The following is an 18801-nucleotide window of genomic DNA, read 5'->3' as shown; positions in this document are numbered from 1 at the left end:
GCCTGGGCAGCGGCCTTACAGATTTCCCCCTTGCCAGTCCCTACAAGCTTATGAGCCAATTCTTGGAACCTTCCTTTCTTTTCTGTACAGGTCGATAGGCAGGCAGACATAGATTGCCACTGAAGTGGATGCTCTTTCTGAAGAACCATTGCTATACCATTCTAGACGTCACCTTCCAAAGATAGCCTATAAGATGGTTCCTTTTGAACCATTTTGCTCTGAATAGATATGCAGACTCCGGGTCTGGAGGGATTGAATAATACCACTGCTCTGTCATGCAGGAGTCAATGCTTGGAGGGGCTCCAGGTAGAAAATTATAAGAGGTGAAGCTCCTGATGCAGTGATAATGGAGAACAGGGTCCCCCCAAAAGTCATCCTGAACCCACCAAAGAAGAAGATCCTCCTCAAAGACCCTGCTTCATCTCAGGTGAGTCAAGACAGGAAGTACTGGTTGTCCACAGAAACAGCACCTGTAGTTCTGACAATGGGATGACATTTTGAAGTTGCTTAAAGGAAAAGTACAAACACATTGAACCTCTCGTCCCTTATGGAATAATGAGTGCATCCTGCGATTATGTATGTGAGACTCAGAGATCTTTCCTAATGCTTCTCTCCCAGGTGGCTGTCATTCGACTCGTGTGGGCTTGATGGTTTGTTTTCTTCTCCCCGTCTCTCTTCTTCTGTCTGTTAGTTGTTCAAACTGCCCAGGATTGATTATGAGGAGATACGAAACTTTCAAATGGGGAGGAGATGTTTTCTTTATATTTGGGTATTTAACAAGCGGGGCATCAAAGGCAGCTTTTGATATTCTGTATATAGCAGTGATCTGTCAGCAGTAATATGTACCTACTTATCACCACACCTCGTTAGCCCTGTGCTTGCTTACACCATGGCCTCTGTCTGTCAGAGGGTTACACCTAGTGCTTGGAGGTCCTAACACCTGTCACTTTGCTCATGACCAGGACATTTATCTGCAAGTAAGACTGGAACCACTAAGGACCCATTCATTTCCAGGCTACGTGTGGTCTGCACCTCTTTCCCAGAGGATTCTCTTCACAAGGATGGACTGTTTAACAGCAGACACTGGCTGCCTCTGCTCAGGAAGTATCTCCTACCCCAGTGCGGCAGCCGTGGCTGGAAACACAAGGCACTTAACACAGAGAGAAAAAAAGGGCTTGTCCCTCAAGCATAGGAGCTGAGAGAATTAGGGAGAAGGCTGGGCAGGAAGGGAAGGGAAATGTCAGAGTCTGTGTTCTCTTCAGGACTTTATCAAAGACAAGAGCATCTCTCTGGAGGTAAAATCTTTTCAAAGAGGATTAAATAATAGCAATGGTTCATCTTACGCTCGAGAGTTCTGTTTTGCAAACTTCTAAGCAGAGTGTTTGTGTAGCAGAAACATACTAATCACCAACCCTGGTGCATTTAGACCATATTTCCCAGCCTCCTTTGCGATTGCTATGTGGTCAAGTGACTGAGCTATATCTAGCCGAAGAGAACAAGTGATGAGAAGCTATACCGTACTCAATCACCCACATTTCAAAGTGGAGCTTAAAGAAAGAGGAATTTTAGACAAATGAAGAATAATTATGCTGGAAAGATCTGGTCATGAGTGAGGGAAATAGGCTACTTAATAGAAGCCTTGTAGGAACAGGGGAATTTAGGCATTGGAAAAGGAGGAAATTGGAATAAGATTGCTAACTATTATGGGTTGAATTCAAACTATGTGCTAAAATGGGATCCCTATACCTGTAGATGTAATTCTACATAATGGCGTACATCTAATGTAATCTAACATAATCACATTCCATAATGCCACCTAATGTCATGTGATCAATTGGTTAAAACCAATATATGATGTACCTTAAACCTAATTATTGTATAAAAATATGCAGATAGATGTGTGCTCCCATGGGGAAGCCATCTGAGGACCACCAAGAACTAATAAACACTCTGACCTATCCTAAAGGAAAGAATTGACACCATTGGGACCTTAATTTGGACTAGTAACTTCTAGGACAGCAGGAAAATGAATTTCTGTTCTGTAAAACTGCCCCTTGTGGTGTGTGTGTTCCAGAATCACTAGCTAAGACACTAGTTTAGACACATAATAAACTGATGTCCTTTAGGGATCTAATTCTATTGGACAGCTATTTACAGGTGACCTGAACTTCATAAGAATGGAAAGAGTTTATCTTACATACTTTTGACCTGTGGTCAGGAGGGACCGGTCCCTGGAGCGGGACATCAAGCTTGGTAAGGTAGAGGGGCAGTGACAAAGAGAAGGCCCCCAACCTGATGGATTGACACGGTGGCTGCCACAATGGGCTCAAGCTCAGGCACAACCGTGTGGCTGGCAGAGGATGAAGCAGTGCTTTGTTCCGTTGTACAAGGATCACTATCAATCAGAACCAGCTCGAAAGCACCTAACAGCAACATCACCACAGCCTTCACCGTTATACAGGCCGTCAGTCAAAAGCCAGGAAGTAGCAAGTCAAATGAAAGTACAAACAAGACCAAGCTGCCGGCTCTCTCCAATGCTAGCCAACATTCTGCATACTCCCTACAGCAAGGAGTGGAAGACATTCGTATTGGAAAGTAAGACGTAAGACTATGTTTATTCCCAAGTAACACGATCTCATAGATAGAAATCTGAAAGGTATAGACGCACAACTATTAGAACTAATAAAGAGTGCTTAAAGGTTGCAGGATGCAAGATCAACATACCCAAAGCAATGTTATTTCTATACACTACTGAAGAGCAACGAAAAAATTTGAACTTAAGTAAATAATTGCATTTACAATAACATTAGCAAGAAGTCAATATCTTAGAATAAAGGCAACAAAAAATGCAAAATGACCCAGCGGAAACTACAAAGCTGCATTACTGGAAGAAATCAAAGAAGATTTAAATAAATGAAATGGCATCTTATGTTCATGGATTAATAGTATTGCTAAATGACAATACTCCTTAAATCTGATTCAGTACAATCCCTGACATACACACAACTGTTTAGACAATCACAACTCATCGTAGCCAATCAATGAAAAGAATCTGTCAAGGAATGGACTGATTTCTCCTGAGAGCATTCCCAAAGAACAGGAAATAAAGCCTTGCCGCTCTTCCTTGTAAGCAGCATTCTAGCTATACTTCCTCCAGCCAGATTAGTTTATTCTTTTGAACAAACAAGTATTTTCAATATTCTTCACAAACACCATCAATCAATTACAATTCTTCCCCACGCTTCCTTATTGACTGCAGCTTTCACACGAATGAGGCAACTTGAAGCTCGACACTTGGCTCAGGCAAGCCTTAGTTCTCAGGGTGCCATGTTTTACTCTTTAATACTTGAAAGAAGTCTTTTGCAGCAGATTTGTCCAATGGTACCCATTGTTGGAATTCTCGACTGCTGCTTCTGTGGATATGAATTCCAGTAAAATGAAATCCTTGAGAACCTGAATCTTTTCTTTTCTTTTTCGAGAATCTGAATCTTTTGTCCACTTATCACCATGGTATTTGTTGGTCCATTTGATGGGGTTTTGTTTTCTTTGCATTGAAGTGTAAATCCTGTGGAAGACCATAGTCTCTGATCTTCAGCAAACGTTTTGAGTCCCTTTACTTTCTGTCAGAAAGGTTGCCCCACCAGCGTATCACAAGATTCTTAATGAGATCTTCTTTGATCCTAGTGCCATATTCTTTTTCGTGTAGTCTGCATTACTAGAGTGTTTGCTCGGTTTACAGATTGAGTAAGTCTGGGTACAAGGACACGATGCCGAGGCGCTCATTTCCAAGTGTAAAGTGAAGACTATTTCCTTGCTCAGCTCTTGGTCCATGTATCGGTACTAACCAACGTCGCTGTCATCAAGTCCCCAATGACTCGTGGGGATCTTTTAGGGCAGGGTAGAACGACCCCTGCGGATTCCTGAGACTGTGATTTTGTAGAAGTAGAACGTCTCATCTTTCTCCTGCAGAGTGGCTGGTACTTTCAAACTGCGGACCGCCCAACGTTGTATATTGTATCTATTTTCAACAAATTGGAAAACTAGCCAGCTGGTAGTCTTCCAAAACAGAACACTTCCAAAAGCTAGAACGCTTCTCCCTTGACATGGGATGTCCGTGTGTCCGTCTGCCTTTGAGGAGACATTGTTGGCACCTCCTGAAAAGAAACGTGTATAACATCAGCATTAAAAATAATACTAACAGCTTCTGCCAGACTTGTTTTCATGCTGTTTCTGCCTCTGGGAAGCAAGAATCGGTGCTTCTGTTTCTGAACAATTCCCCGGGCCTCAGAAGTGTTCTGACCATCACACGTGTACTGGCTTTGCCCAGTAAAGCTGTCCCTGCTCATCTCTTCTGCGGTCCTCTCACCCCTGGCTGATTGGATCAGGAGAGTCAAGACTGCCCTCACTAGTTTTATTGACTAGTATTTACTCCTGGCCTGGAGTCCTAGGGTGTGCAAATGGTGATGCAACAGACAATTCATCAAAAAGTGGGTTGTCTGGATACCCCCAGAGGTATTTCTGCAGAAAGGTCTGGCAATATAGATTCATTCAAAGGCCATGCCCGCTGACAGTCCTGCGGAGCAGAAGAGTTAGAATCAACTCTAAGGCGATTGTGCTGTGGCTGATTACTCGCTGCCCCACAAGCAACATAAGAGCTAACAGAGTAACCCACTTAATACACAGGTACCCGGCAAAGAGTGTAGCATCAATTGATCTGGTTCCCAAATTCCTCTCAGTAAAAGGTGCTGGGAGGCATGAATGGAAGCTACAAGTGGACTTCAGCCTTCCACAGGCAGCACTGATAGGGAGTGACCCTCTCTGTGGACTTAACAGAGGTGTGGTGGTATCTCTGCCCCTGTAGACAACCTTCTGAACTTTCAGAACCTAGAGTTCAATAGGAAGCAGCATGTTCGTGAACAATGCTCTGAATGGACTCTGAATGGGCCTGGGGCAAAGTTTCAATGAGAGAAGGTGTTGAACCTATCAACCAAGACCCCTCCCATATTTAACATCCTTGTGATAGTTTTGTGTCAATTTGGCTGGGCCAGGATCCTCAGTAGTCTGGCAGTAAAGCATCCCCCCATAAAGTACAGGTCACAGCTTGATGTCTCTGAGTGTGCTGCCTATTTGAGATCTAAGAGATGCTGCGAAGAACACTTCCTTCTTCTTCCTGCTGGCCTGGATCGTGAATCTGGTTGGCGTTTGTTTTTTTTTGGGGGGGGGGGGCGGGGTTGGACTTGGGCCAGTATCCCATCATGTAGCGTGCCATGTACCTTGCCAACAGATCCACTTAAGTGGGCCTCCACCAGCCTACTTCCTGGCTCATCTTCTTGCTTCCTTTTACTCTGACTGGGAGCTATGTGAGTCAGGAAGGGTGGCCAACACTAACCTCTGACATATTGAGCTGGGCTGGGCACTGCCTATCATGCAGCTGTGTGGCCTGCTTTCTTTATATACTTTTTTCTTTAAATCAATGTCTTTATTGTACATATGTAAGGGTGGCTGGTTCAGTTTCTCTAGAAAACCCAGCCTAACCCACTTGTCAGCTCAGAGCACCAAGTCCCTGCTTTTGATGACTCAGAGCCCTCGTTTCCCTCCTGCAAAAGAGGAGCAGTTCCCACGTCTCCAGCAGCAAAGCTCCGCTAATTAAAGGCTGGGGATGTCAAAACGCTTGACAAACCAGAGCTGCACACGGGTTATTTGTTTATGTGCGAGTATATACGCAGGGACTTCTAAAAGTTCGTGGAAAAATCCCTTTGTCTTTTGATCCTGCTGTCAACAAACATTGTGAAGCCCCATTGATAAAATGCGTGTGACTTTACTGACGTTGCTGCTGTCGTTGGGACTGTACACTGTGAAACAGGCATCAGTCCAGCTGCTTCTACGTGTACTAGTTAGTGACATTGGTTAGCTGCTTCCCATCGTGTAACCATTCCCACCCTCCTTTTCCGAGTTGTCCCTTCCTTGTTAACATAAGTTCATCACCCCCTGAGCTTCCTCTCTGAGCTTGTGAGTGTCTATGGTCCACTTGAGCCCATTGAGATCGCTCTGAAAAGAATGATTCACACAGACTTTTTTTCTAGGTAAAATAAGCTATTGTTTGGCTTTAAGAAGACTTTAGGGGGGTGTTTAATTATGATTTCAATTTTAAAGACTATCTCAGGGCAATAGTTTCAGGGGCCCATCCAACTTTTATGAACCGTAGATGTTGCGAGTCCATAAAACTGGACATTCTTTTCTGCATTTTCCCCATTTGGGTGAAAGACTCATTTGTGAATTATCTTGTAAAAAGGTTTATCAGCAGTGGCTGACCACTATCCAGTTCTTCTCGCATCATGGCAAAGGGCCCGATGTTCATGGAGGTGATTGGTCACATACTACATTCTCTCCTGACTCACCTTCTTCCTCTGTTGTTCCAGGAAATTTCAGGCTGATTTTTTGGCCTGGCATCAATTAGTTTTGAAAGATTCTCTATCCTGTGATTTACAGAAGATTCCTCTCAGGGTTCCAGGATAGTTAGCACAGTTAAGAACCACAAACCTCTGACCCAGGTCACCCTCCTGGTCATGGGCCTGAAACCATGCTTCACGGTAAGCAGGACCCTGGAGGAGATAGAGATGGGTGGGTGGCCCATGACCAGCAGGGAAACTGTCAGCTGACAATGCGCCCTTGGAGACTGACCCATGTGCCCATTACTCTGGGATTCAAAACTCCTTCCCAGAGCAGAAGGAAGTGGCATCGATTCAATCCCCCCCACCTAGAGCTCTCCAATGCGGGAGCATCTGGGAGAAGCAGGCAGGGACGCCCACGGACCGGCCCTCTGATGGACGCTCCTGCCAAGGTTTCAATTGCCAGGAATGAAAAGATCAAAACCCTTTTAATGTCATCCTGGTACATGGTGCAGGTTCTTGTGACCAGCGTTTTCTGCCTATTAGAGTTCATTTCTCTTCCGTCGGTGTCAGCCAGAGAATCCTGGAGAAGAATGACTCTGAGTTGCAACGAATTGATCCTGTTCTCAGTTTGTCAGCAAGATAAAGTCTTTGATTGGGATTGTTTGCTGCCTCCAGCAAGCCCACACTCAATTTCATAGCGATGTCTTTTATGGATCGGATTTCCTTCTGAGCCACCGCTGGCCCAGAGGATACTGTAAGCTAATAGCTCATCCAACAAGAGACCACAAGCTCCAGAAGACCTCCAGACTCCCTGGAAGGTGAAGACCACAGTCAACTGAAAAAGAAAAAGGGCTTTTTACAGACGCCAGGGCCTCTTGAGCCCCTCAGTCAGGAACACATAGAAAGTGCACTTGATCATTTTGCTCCTCATCCTCCGCATTGGATACACACGGCCTGTCTCACAGATAGGAACGTGCAGAGCCTGCAGAGCTGTGACAGAGCCTTGTTGTAAATTAAACTCTCCCACCCCTTGCCAACATATGTGTTGTAACCTGACCTCTCTACCTGTGGTTACCCTCCATCTGAAGATATATTACCTTTGTTGTGTTAGTGAGGCAGGCTAAGTATAGGGTATGCCTTGAGTTGTCTCTTTTGAGATATAAGAGATTGTATCAGCTCCTCATTTTCCCCCTCCCTCTGAACCCTTGACAATTTTTAAATTATTCTTTTGTCATATCTTACACTGTCCGATGTCTCCCTTCACCCACTCTTCTGTTATCTACACCCCAGGGAGGAGGTTATATGTAGATTCGTATAATTGGTTCCCGCTTTCCTTCCAACTCTCCCTTCACCCTCCCAGTATTGCCACTCTTATCACTGGTCCTGAAGGAGTCATTTGTCCTGGATTCCCTGTGTTTCCAGTTGCTATCTGTACCAATGTACATTCTCTGGTCCTGCCAGATTTGTAAGGTAGAATTGGGATCATGATAGTGGGGGGAGGAAGCATTTAAGAGCTAGAGGAAAGTTTATGTTTCCTCGTTGATACCCTGCACCCTGACTGGTTTGTCTCCTCCCCATGACCCTTCTGTCGGAAAATGTTTTGAGAATGATGATGGCAACAAATGTACAAATGTGTTTGACACAATGGATGGATGGATGGATTGTGGTAAGAATTGTACGAGCTCCCAATAAAATGATTTTTTAGAAAAGAAAGAAAGAAAAACAAAGGGGAAAGACAATTGGATTAAGCTTCTAGCGAATCCCCTCTAAACACAGAGGAAGGAAGGGAATTGTTTTGCCGTCTAACAGAGCGCATCGGGCAGTGAATTATGGCAGATATAGTTAGGTTAAAATCCAACACCTTATGATTTGATCTCCCTTTTAACCCATTTTAAAGTTACAGTTTGTAATATTTTCTGCTGTCTTTTGAACTGAGGTGTTGCTCTATTTTATGTCAGTATTATTGTTAGCTTTTTTTATTTTTTGAATTTTGTATGTTTTTCAGTGCATGCCATGCAGGACAGGTGAACCTATAGAGACAGTCACTGGATTAATGGTCTCTTGGGACCACAGCAGGGGAGGTGGGGGCATGGGTAACTGAAAACAAGGAGTACAAGATAGAAGAGAATGCAAAATAGATTTTGGTAATGATTGTACAACTCGTCTTGAGATGACTGAATTATTGAACTGTACAATATGTGCAATATATACCAATAAACTTTTTAAAATAGAGAGAGAGAGAGGATACAGTGAACAGAAAAGAAACTGGGAAGAGTCATGACAAGCCGCATGAAGATCGCCCACGAGCCAAACCTCAAAAAGACAAGCTCCTCCTTCCAGAGCCAACAGAGAAAGAAAACCTCCACGAGGACCACTTCCCTGAATTCAGACTTCAGCCTCCTAAACACTGAGAAAATAAATGCCTGTTTGTGAAAGCACCCTTTTATTTGTGACATTTCTGTTACAGCAGCACAAGATAGCTGAAATGGCCCCCCAAATCCAGAGCCATCAAGTCCATTTTGACTCACAGCAAACTTAGACAGAATTTGCAAATCTTTATAGGAACAAATGGCCACATCACGATCTCTCAGAGAGGCTGATGGGGTTGAACCACCGACCTCACCGTTAGCAACCAATGCCTACGCAGCAGCACCACCTGAAATCCTTAAGACAGGCCCCACAAGATGAAAAACATTTCTGCGGGAATGGCCAAAGAAAAAGTCCACATAGAAGAAGCACACCAGCCTGCATGCTCACAAGGTGCCATAGGGATCAGTTATCAGACATCAAAGAACAAAAAAATCATATCATTGTGTGCTCACCTCCCTGATACGATCACTGAAGACAAACGGGTGCATAAGCAAATGTGGCGAAGAAAGCGGATGGTGCCCGGCTATCAAAATATATAGCGTCTGGGGTCTTAAGGGCTTGAAGGTAAACAAGCGGCCATCTAGCTCAGAAGTAACAAAGTCCACATGGAAGAAGCATACCAGCCTGTGCAATCATGAGGTGTCGAAGGGATCAGGTATCAGACATCATCAGAAGAAAAATCACTCATTGTGAATGAGGGGAAGTGCAGAGTGGAGACCTAAAGCCCACCTGTAGGCAATTGGACATCCCCTTACGGTAGGGTCTGGGGGAGAAGACAAGCCAGCCAGGGTGCAATGTAGCAACCATGAAACATACAACTTTCCTCTAGTTCCTAAATACTTTCTCCTCACCCACCACCCACCCACTACTATCGTGATCCCAATTCTACCCTACAAATCTGACTACACCAGAGGGTGTACACTGGTACAGATAGGAACTGGAAACACAGGGAATCGAGGGTGGATGATCCCTTTAGGACCAGTGGTGAGAGTGGCTATACTGGAAAGATGGGTGAAAGTGGGGTGGAAAGGGGGAACTGATTACAAGGATCTACATATAACCTCCTCTGTGGGGGATGGAAAACAGAAAAGTGGGTGAAGGGAGACGTCGGACTGTGTAAGATATGACAAAATAATAATTGATAAATTATCAAGGGTTCATGAGGGAGGAGTAAGCGGGGAGGGAGGGGAAAAAAGGAGCTGATGCCAGGGGCTTAAGTGGGGAACAAATGTTTTGAGAATAATGAGGGCAATGGATGTACAAATGTGCTTTACACAATTGATGTTTGTATGGGTTGTGATAAGAGTTGCATGAGCCCCTAATAATATATATATATTTTTTTTAAGCTGTGACTCTGAAGAGCTCTCTCATCAGCCCCCTACAGTCTGTCGTCTGGCATGAGCCTTCCACCCAAGCAGGTGGCATCCCTGTGTCTCCGACAAAGGAGGAGAAATGTCATCCCCAAAGGGGGAGCCAAGAAGGCGTTGGTCGCAAGTAGGGTCCGCTGAGGAGCAGATGGGGACCAGCGTCCTTGGGCTCCATCTCCAGACTCCACAAACTCATCGAGAAGAAGAGACCACTGAGAGGAAGTTCAGGCTCACCCGATAATGACTGTGCTCCTCAGGTTCCAGGAACAGCATGGAGTGAGTTGATTTCATTGTCACAGACCTGAGAAGTCGGTGTTATGGTTCTAATCTGGAAGCAAGGCCACCGAGACTCAATAATGTGAAGCAACACTCAGCAGCCCATTCACCCAACAGGACCCACACTGGTGGGGGACAAGGGGCTGAGTTGTCATTTCCCTGCTTCAGGAAGCCTAGGGAGACAGGTTCACTCCAGAGGGGTACAATCTTTCCTTCATGGTTTCAATAAAGAGTGGTGGAGTGCTGTGATCTCACGTAGCTAATTCTAGAAACAACCATTCAGAAGGTTCCATGAGAAGCCGGGGGTCAGTGGGAGTCGGTGGAGGTGGAACAATATCGAGAAGGATGACGAAGACTCAAATCAGTGTCACTGAGGTAGGCATGAAGAAAATGGATGGAATGGTGTGCGGGTACATTTTCCCCAAGGTTGGAAAGTGCGTGCTCTGGACACATCAGGCAGGGGGTGTAGAGAACCAACCTGGACACCTCTGGGGCTGTGTCTAAGCATCACAAATACCTCCTGGGTGAGCTGCCCACCTGGGTTAGGCTGGACTCAGGGGTGGACATAGGGAGACCATTCTATCATTGTTCAGGCCTGGCTTGGCAGGGAAGACTAGCAAGGAGATGATGTGCTGTGACTGCCGTCATGGATGGTGAGAGCACAGAAAAGGGGAAAAGAGAACCAGGGTTGATGGTGGCAATCCCAAAGCTGTGCTGCCTCTGCTGACTTACAGGACCACCTCTTCCCCACTCAGCAGGCTCCCTTCACCCTTGTCCTTCCTTGTTGCTTTGCACTGACCACTATTGTGGCTGTTGGGTACCATAGGATCACTTCCGACTCATCGTAATTCCATGGGACTGTCCCATGGGGATTTCTAGGCTGTCATTTTTATGGGAGCACATACCCTAATATTCAGGAACCCCCTAACCGTTTGCACCAACAGCATGGCATGACTACTCAGTATTGCATTTTTCACTTAGTTGCTGACTTGTCTACTTATCGCTCTGTGCCCCAATAAAAGCAAACTTGGGGACACATGGACTCTGTCAGTCGTGTTCACCATGGCACCCCCAGTTGCGAGCTGTTACAGCAGTTCCTGTGTGGTAGTCACATAATGTCGTGTCGACTTGATAAACAAACATGTAGAGGTGGAGTCTAACCTGTCAATCAGGTCACAGCCTGATGGTGCCTCCTTGTGGGCGTTGCATGCTCCCCTCCTCTCTCTGTTTGTACCTTCCTGTTGGTGAGCCACGCCGAGACCTGCCAGAGCCCTGAGATGCTTCTGTCACCATTGGCTCCACAAGACTGTACCCACGGGCCTGTGATCTTCCTGCACGCTACATCATTGCCTGTGGCTCCGTGAGTCTGAAGAGGGATTTATGGACTAGTGTTGGCCTGATGGACTAGTACTGAACTTTGGACGTGAGTTGCACTGAGCTGGGATGTATTCCTGATATATAACTACATCTTGAGATACAGCTCTCTCTTACACATATATGAGTGTCACTGGATTTGCTTCTCTAGTCAGCCCTGCCTAACACAGCCTAACACAAAGGGGCCTCTAATATCTGTCCATTGAAGTGACACTAGGCAGCTTGTGGTGGCAAGTATTTGAGTCCAAGATGATGTGTGGGTGAAAGTCAAGGTGGGAAAGAGGAGGAGGAGAGTGGCAGAAAGGGTAGGGGTGAGAGAAAGACAAGACAGTAAGGCAGAGATACCGATTCAGAGAGATGGAGAAAGAGATGGAAAGGAGAGAGGAAGAGATGGACACAAGTGAACAGACAGCAAAACAGAAATAGATGGATAGAGAGTGATAGAAGGAAACAGCCAGAGAGAGATGGATCTGAGAAAGAAAGAGGAGAGTGAGTTGGTCTTGGGGACTGGCTGACGCTATAGGATGAGGGGGACATTGGAATCAAGTTTTATCAGATTCCTGGATGGTGTAGCTAGGCATAGGACATCCTGATCTGAGACCAGAAAGGAAGAGGGCAGAGATGATCTCTCACATGGAAGGATGAGGGAAGAAAAACAGATTCCGTTTTGAACATGTTCTGGCTATGTTGAATTTGGGGAGACATCCCACGGGGTTGCCAGGGAGGCTGTGCTCAGGTGATCAGGACTCAGCTTCAATGGTCATCTCAGCATAAGGAAGTGGTCACAGAGCTCAGGGAGCAGGCTTCACGGTCAAAACCTGGAGTCAGACCCCCTTCATGGCAATCTTGCATCTAATGTGGCTGGGGAATGTCACTTGCGTTTATGCCTCATCATTTCACAAGTGCATGGGTTGGAAAGACCAGTCTTCACCCCAGCAGGCTATTGTGAAGACCAAATGTGTTAATCTGGGTAAATTCATAGCCACAGAGTAAGTGCATTATCAGTATTAGCTATCATTATCATTCCATTGCCATTGACCCAGAATGAGCAAATCCATCTTAGAAGAGGGGCAACCAGATAAAAATCCTTAGAATTGAGGGTGGTTGAAACTATGGTTCACTTACTTTGGATGCTCCCATTACCAGGAAGGAGTAATCATAGAAAGGAACTAATGGTCGGTGACTCAAAGGGCCCATGTAAACTCTTGATGCGATTAATTGACATTAATTGAGCAATGGGCTCAAACCTACCACTGAACAGGAAGATGATGGTCGGGGGCCAGGCAATGGTTTGTTCTGTTCTTGGTAGGATTACTATGAGCTGAAGCTGACTTAATGGCAACTAAAATAACATCCTAATGATCATCATTCCCAAATTGAGATGCCTCCAGGTAAAAGTTATCTGGAATTCAATATTTAGAAAGCCAGAACACATACCCACTCTTTAAAGTTTCCAGTAAGTTCTACATTAAGCAAATTCATCTAACTTCCTTAAACCCGGAATTTCCCCAGCAAGTTCCTTTAGTACATGGTTTACTTGAGCCATTGGTGTGCAAATAATTGCCTTGACTCTCCAGGAAGGAGACGCACAGAAAGATGAGATCAATTGTCTAAAGTTACACAATCAGCAGTGGCATATTGAAGTCCCAAGGAATGGCTTCCCTGAGTTGGTAGTAGAGGTGAGAGAAGTGAAGAAAATAGCAGGTCTTGGCCAGGCAGAATTTTCGGATGAAGTCACTGGACTCTTCTAGGTGGCATAGAAATGAGGGGCCATGGAAGGTTCTTAGAGAAAGAAAGACTACTCAGCCCAAATGAATATAACAGCTAATTAGTCCACCCAGCAGTACAGGGGACTCAGCTCAACTCACTTCCGTCAATAGTTAATACACTGGAAGTACTTCAACTCACATGGGCTGCTGGGCCCACGGTCCAGGAAGCAGACAGCTGAGTCTTCCCTAGGACAATGCAGGCAGTCCAGCCACAGGCAGCAAACAATAGGGTGGGTCACCAACAGTCAGCAGCTCAGGTGCTAAGTGAAGCAGGCCTGGATGGTATATCGAACTTAAGTCATGCAAGAGGACAGGATCTGCCAGCCTCAAGCTCAAGCGATGTATACACCAGCAGCGTGGCGAAGCAGCTCTCAAAGGAACCTCAAGCTCTAGCAACACAATCCATGGGATGGCTGTTCCACAGGTAGTGTAGCTCACAAGTTGAGGCAGAGAATTAGCTAAAGCTGCCTCATGCTGGTTCAGTCACCAGAAAGCAAGAGAGGGCGGGGGTAGGCCCTGCCAAATCATTTATCTCTTTGCCCTCCAACTAAACTGAGACCGTATTAATACCACATTTTCCTATTGGCCAGGTTGGTACAATAAATCTACCTATCACACCATCCTTGAGTTGGTTTACCTCTCAAGGGTCCAATTTCCTCTGCAGATTGGCAAAACAAATGCCAACCCACTAGAGTTGGTGCTGGGATTAACACTGTTAGCTTCAACTAAACTGGGTCCCTCACATGGTGATCCCATGCATAAGATCAAGCATGGTCTTATCAAGCATTGTTCTCCCCAGGCTGTTCATCAGCTGCATTTTCATAAATAAATCATCAAATTGTTCTCTCTAGCTTCATGAAAGTAATGTATGTGAAATGGTCCACTTGGGGCCTTGTCCAGTCAGGGCTCAGGAAGAGTCACTGTGTGCCAGGAGTGACAGCAGCTATTGTTATGTGTCAAGAGATAGCACAGGACCTGGGGGGGAGAGATGGCAGCCATGGAACCATGATAGTCCATCATTCATTCATTCATTCATTCACAGATATTCTTTGTGTGTTGAGATTGGGCATGTGTGGTGGAGTGATGGCAGCGGGTGTGGTGGTGATAAAAATCATTCCTTCCCCTCTCACCAGAGCCCACCAGGCAGGTGGGGGATGCAGATGCTGTGTACCTATGCCAACAACCAGTGACCAGGAAACAGAGAAGACGTCTACCGTGGCAATACAATACAAGCAGGGCAGAAATCAAGGAGGTCCCCAGGGCGTTTGGGAAGCAGAAGGTGGGGCTGGATTTTGTTGACATGGCCAAGAGAACGAGGGTTCAAATGAGCAGATGGCGGAGTAGGGCCTTGGGAGGCTGGGGGACACCAGCAGCCACAGCATGAGTTTGAGTGAGGGGGATACAAACCAAAGATGAGCTAAGATTCAAACAAGGTTAAGTTTAATGGACGGTGGCCACAAGGTGCGTGGCATGTAGACAGCACACTGCCATTTGATAAGTAGAAAACACCTCTGCCTACTGCCCTAAGCAGCCCTGCACAAACCCTCCCATGTGCGAACATATGAACATGGGTGTTGATGCCAATGAGCCCTTGTCAGTATGGGATTGATGCTGAAAGTTTATTTCTCCACAGAGGGTAGGAGGCCAAGTCTAAGAGATGCAATTCCACCCGTGGACAAGGGGGAATTCTACTTTCTGCACAACATTTCCACCCTATTAGTTATAGCGGATCTATTCGTTATATTGGAGTGGCTTGCATGCTGCTGTCATGCTGGAAGTTTTGCTACAAATACAAGCAGGATCTCCCAGGGTTTATGGAGGTACACATAGTTTCCTGACTAAGACAGCCTATAATAAATGGCATAAAACCAGCATGGTGGCATGAGACCTGGCCTTTCAACGTCAATAAAGGGACAAGGGAGAATCAAGATCAGCATCAGCCCAAGTCTGAGCCCTATGAGATGCAGGTCAGATAGGCATCCTCTTGCCAACCTTTTTTACCAATTCTGACAGCATTCATCTCTCCCAGGGTACTCTTAACTTCTCTGCTAGGTTTAATACTTGGTTGCTATGGCCACACAGAACTCACAGACGTACAGTCATGGGGCTTATCAGGAGAGTAGCAGGTTACAGCTCAAAATCAGTATCAACAGACCACAACTTGGCATCAGGAAGTACGCAAGCAAAATACTCCTTCATTAGTTCAATTCAGTTCTAAATTCCTCTTGGCCATGCTAGACGCCTTTTGTCCCCCTAAGGAAAGTCTCCTTTTGGTCAACTGAGGACGGATTACTCCAAGGCCTCTGTGCTAGTCTGGATAGACTAGAGAAACAAACCCATGGACACACATATGTGTAGAAGAAAGAGATTTATATACAAGAGCAATTGAACATTGAGGGAACATCCCAGCCCAGTTCATCCCAAGGCCATAAGTCTGATATTAGCCCATATGTCCGATATCAATCTATAAAGTCCTCTTCAGACTCATGAAACACATGCAATGAAGCCAAATGCAGGATGATCACAAGCCAGTGGGTATAAAGTCTTTGGGTCCAGTGCCGTTGTAAGCATCTCAGTGCTGGCAAGGGTCTCTCTGTGGATTCTCCAGCTTCTGAGGTCTGATTGCATCCCAGTGGTTTGTCTTCTGCAATGTCTCCAGGGGAGTAGCAGAGAGAGAGGTGTATTCTGCCTCCAAGGAGGAAGGATCAGATTTCCAAGAATTCTCAGAAGGCCATGCCCATAAAGAACTCTCATTGGCGATCTCCAGATTGACAGCCTAGACTCCACCCCGACACTCTTAATCCTTAAATGGACACCAGATTAGGTGACTGCCACAGCCTCTCAAGATTAAATCTTCTCAGTCCCATCAGAACAGACCTCCTTCTAAACCCTTGACTCTCAGCCCTGCTCAGGCAAGCTTTACAAAGCTCTTTTGATCTGCCCATTAGGGTCCAGAGGCACTCCACTCCACCAGGATGCTGCCTGCCTGGAAGCACTCAGCTTCCTTGATTGATACTCGCTGTAGCTACCTCAATCTATGGGCAACCCCCCCCCCCCATCATCTCACACTGGTTCCCTGTTTCGGCTGCCACATCGATGAACTTGAGAATACTGTGAAGATGGTGCAGGACAAGGCCATGTGTTGTTTTACACAAGGTCGTTATAAGAACCAACTTGATGTCAACTAACAGCAGCCTGCAATGTTTGTCAAAGGTGGCAAGCTGTTTCCCAGGAGTTCATTCTTCTACTAGCTTGGGAAAATATGTGGTAATTAGAACATTTTGCCAAGCCAACATAATCAAACATGTTTCCAGTGATTCCAAGTGCAGGCAACACCATGTGTTCTAGAGAAGAACTAGACCATGGACTTTTCTTGGCTGTAATCTTGACAGAAGCAGATCTCCACACATTGCTGCCTGGTTACAAACCACGAAGCTTTAGGTTACTAGTCAAGCACAAAATGTTTGCACCCACCAAATGGCTTGTAGAAAAGTTCTCTATGAAGTCTTAACCCTTATTTTCAGTCTTCAGCATAGAAACATCTGTAGATGAGTAGAGGTGTTGTTGTTGTTGTTGTTGTTGGCAGTCAAGTCAGTTCAGGTTCATGGCAACCCTATAAACAACAGAAATACCACCTGGTCCTGTACCAGGACCAGGTCTGACCACTGTGGCATATTTGAGTCCATTGTTTAAGCCACTGTATCAGTTCATCTTGTTGAGTATCCTCCTTTTTTCTGACTATTTATCAAGACTGGTGTCCTTCTTTAGGGACGAGTCCTTCTTGACAACATGTCACAATATATACGACAAAGTGCCACCATCCTCTCTTCCGAGGTGTATTTCAACTGTACTTCTTCCAAGACAGATGTGATGTGTTTGTTCTTCAGGCCATCCGTGGGACTTTCAACAGTCTGAGTCAACACCCTCATTCAAAAGCATCTGTTGTGTTTGGTTCTCCCACATTCATCGCCCAGCTTTCTCACGAATATAAGGTGATTGAAAATTCTATGGCAAGGGTCAGAGGCACCTTAGTCTCAGAGTGACATCTTTGCTTCTGAGCACTTTAAAGAAGTCTTTTGCAGCAGAGTTGGCCACCATAAGATGTCCTCACTGCTGCTTTCATAAATGTTGGTTGTAGATCCAAGGAAAATGAGATCCTTGACCACTGCAATTTTTTCTCCACTTATCATGATGTTGCTTATCGACCTAGTTAGTTGTGAAGATTTTTGTTTGCCTTACAGTGAGGTGTCATCCATACTGAAGACTCTAGTCTTTGATCTCCATCAGTAAGTGCTCTACGTCTTCTTCCGTCTCAGCAAGCAAGGTTGTGCATTTGCATATCACAGGTTGTTGAAGAGCCTCCCTCCAGTCCTGATGCTGCGTTCTCCTTCACATTGCTGAGCTTCTTGGATTATCCACTGAGCAAACAGATTGGATAAGCATGCTATTCAGAAGAGTTTCACTGATATTTTCTCTTTTCAGAAGTGGATCACCAGGTCCCCTTGCTAGTCTGTCTTAGTCTGGAAGCTCTGATGAGACTTGCCCACCGTGGCTGGCTCTGCTGGCATTGGAAATGTTAGGGGCACAGTTGCAGGGAAGAGGGGCCAGAGGAAGAGAGGGTCAGAGGGGACAGGAGGCAGTTTGGGATCCTGTTGCACCCCCCCACTCTGACATGGAGGGGACTGCAGCCATCACAATGTCAGGCCCTGCTCTAAAGGGACAGAGGCAATAAAGGCTAAATACTCAGAGGGAAGAACTTTACAGATCAACATGGCCACCACCATCACAAAGGGTTAACTAAGGCTTATTGTGAGGGGGCTTCAAAAAGTTCATGGAAACATGGGAGTAAAACATAATCGAGGTTTCCCACAACCTTTATTAACCCCCTTCTAGATCCTGCATGGAGCATCAAACTATCAGATTAGTCACGACAATGCTATGGGTCATTTCTCTTGTGTAATCTGCGGGGCTGCTATACGCTGGAACTCACTCGATGGCAGCAGGTTTTCTTTGGCTTCAGCCGGTGTCTGGGAGAACAGAGCAGTTTGCCTCAAACGCACCACTCCTGATTGCAAATCCATGTGCTGCTGCTGGACTGTCACAGAGCAGGGGGGCAAAAAGACCCAGACCCAGGGGACTCACTGGCATGGGCATACCCCTGCCCCAAAGCAAGGCCCTCTCCCATCTGACAGCGTTCCAGGAGACCCCGCCACTTCCCCAACCTCTACCACCAAAATGCCTCCTCTGAGCAAA

The sequence above is a fragment of the Tenrec ecaudatus genome, chromosome 1, assembly GCF_050624435.1.
Source record: "Tenrec ecaudatus isolate mTenEca1 chromosome 1, mTenEca1.hap1, whole genome shotgun sequence".
In the NCBI taxonomy this organism is placed as follows: domain Eukaryota; kingdom Metazoa; phylum Chordata; class Mammalia; order Afrosoricida; family Tenrecidae; genus Tenrec; species Tenrec ecaudatus.
This window is presented reverse-complemented; position numbering follows the sequence as displayed.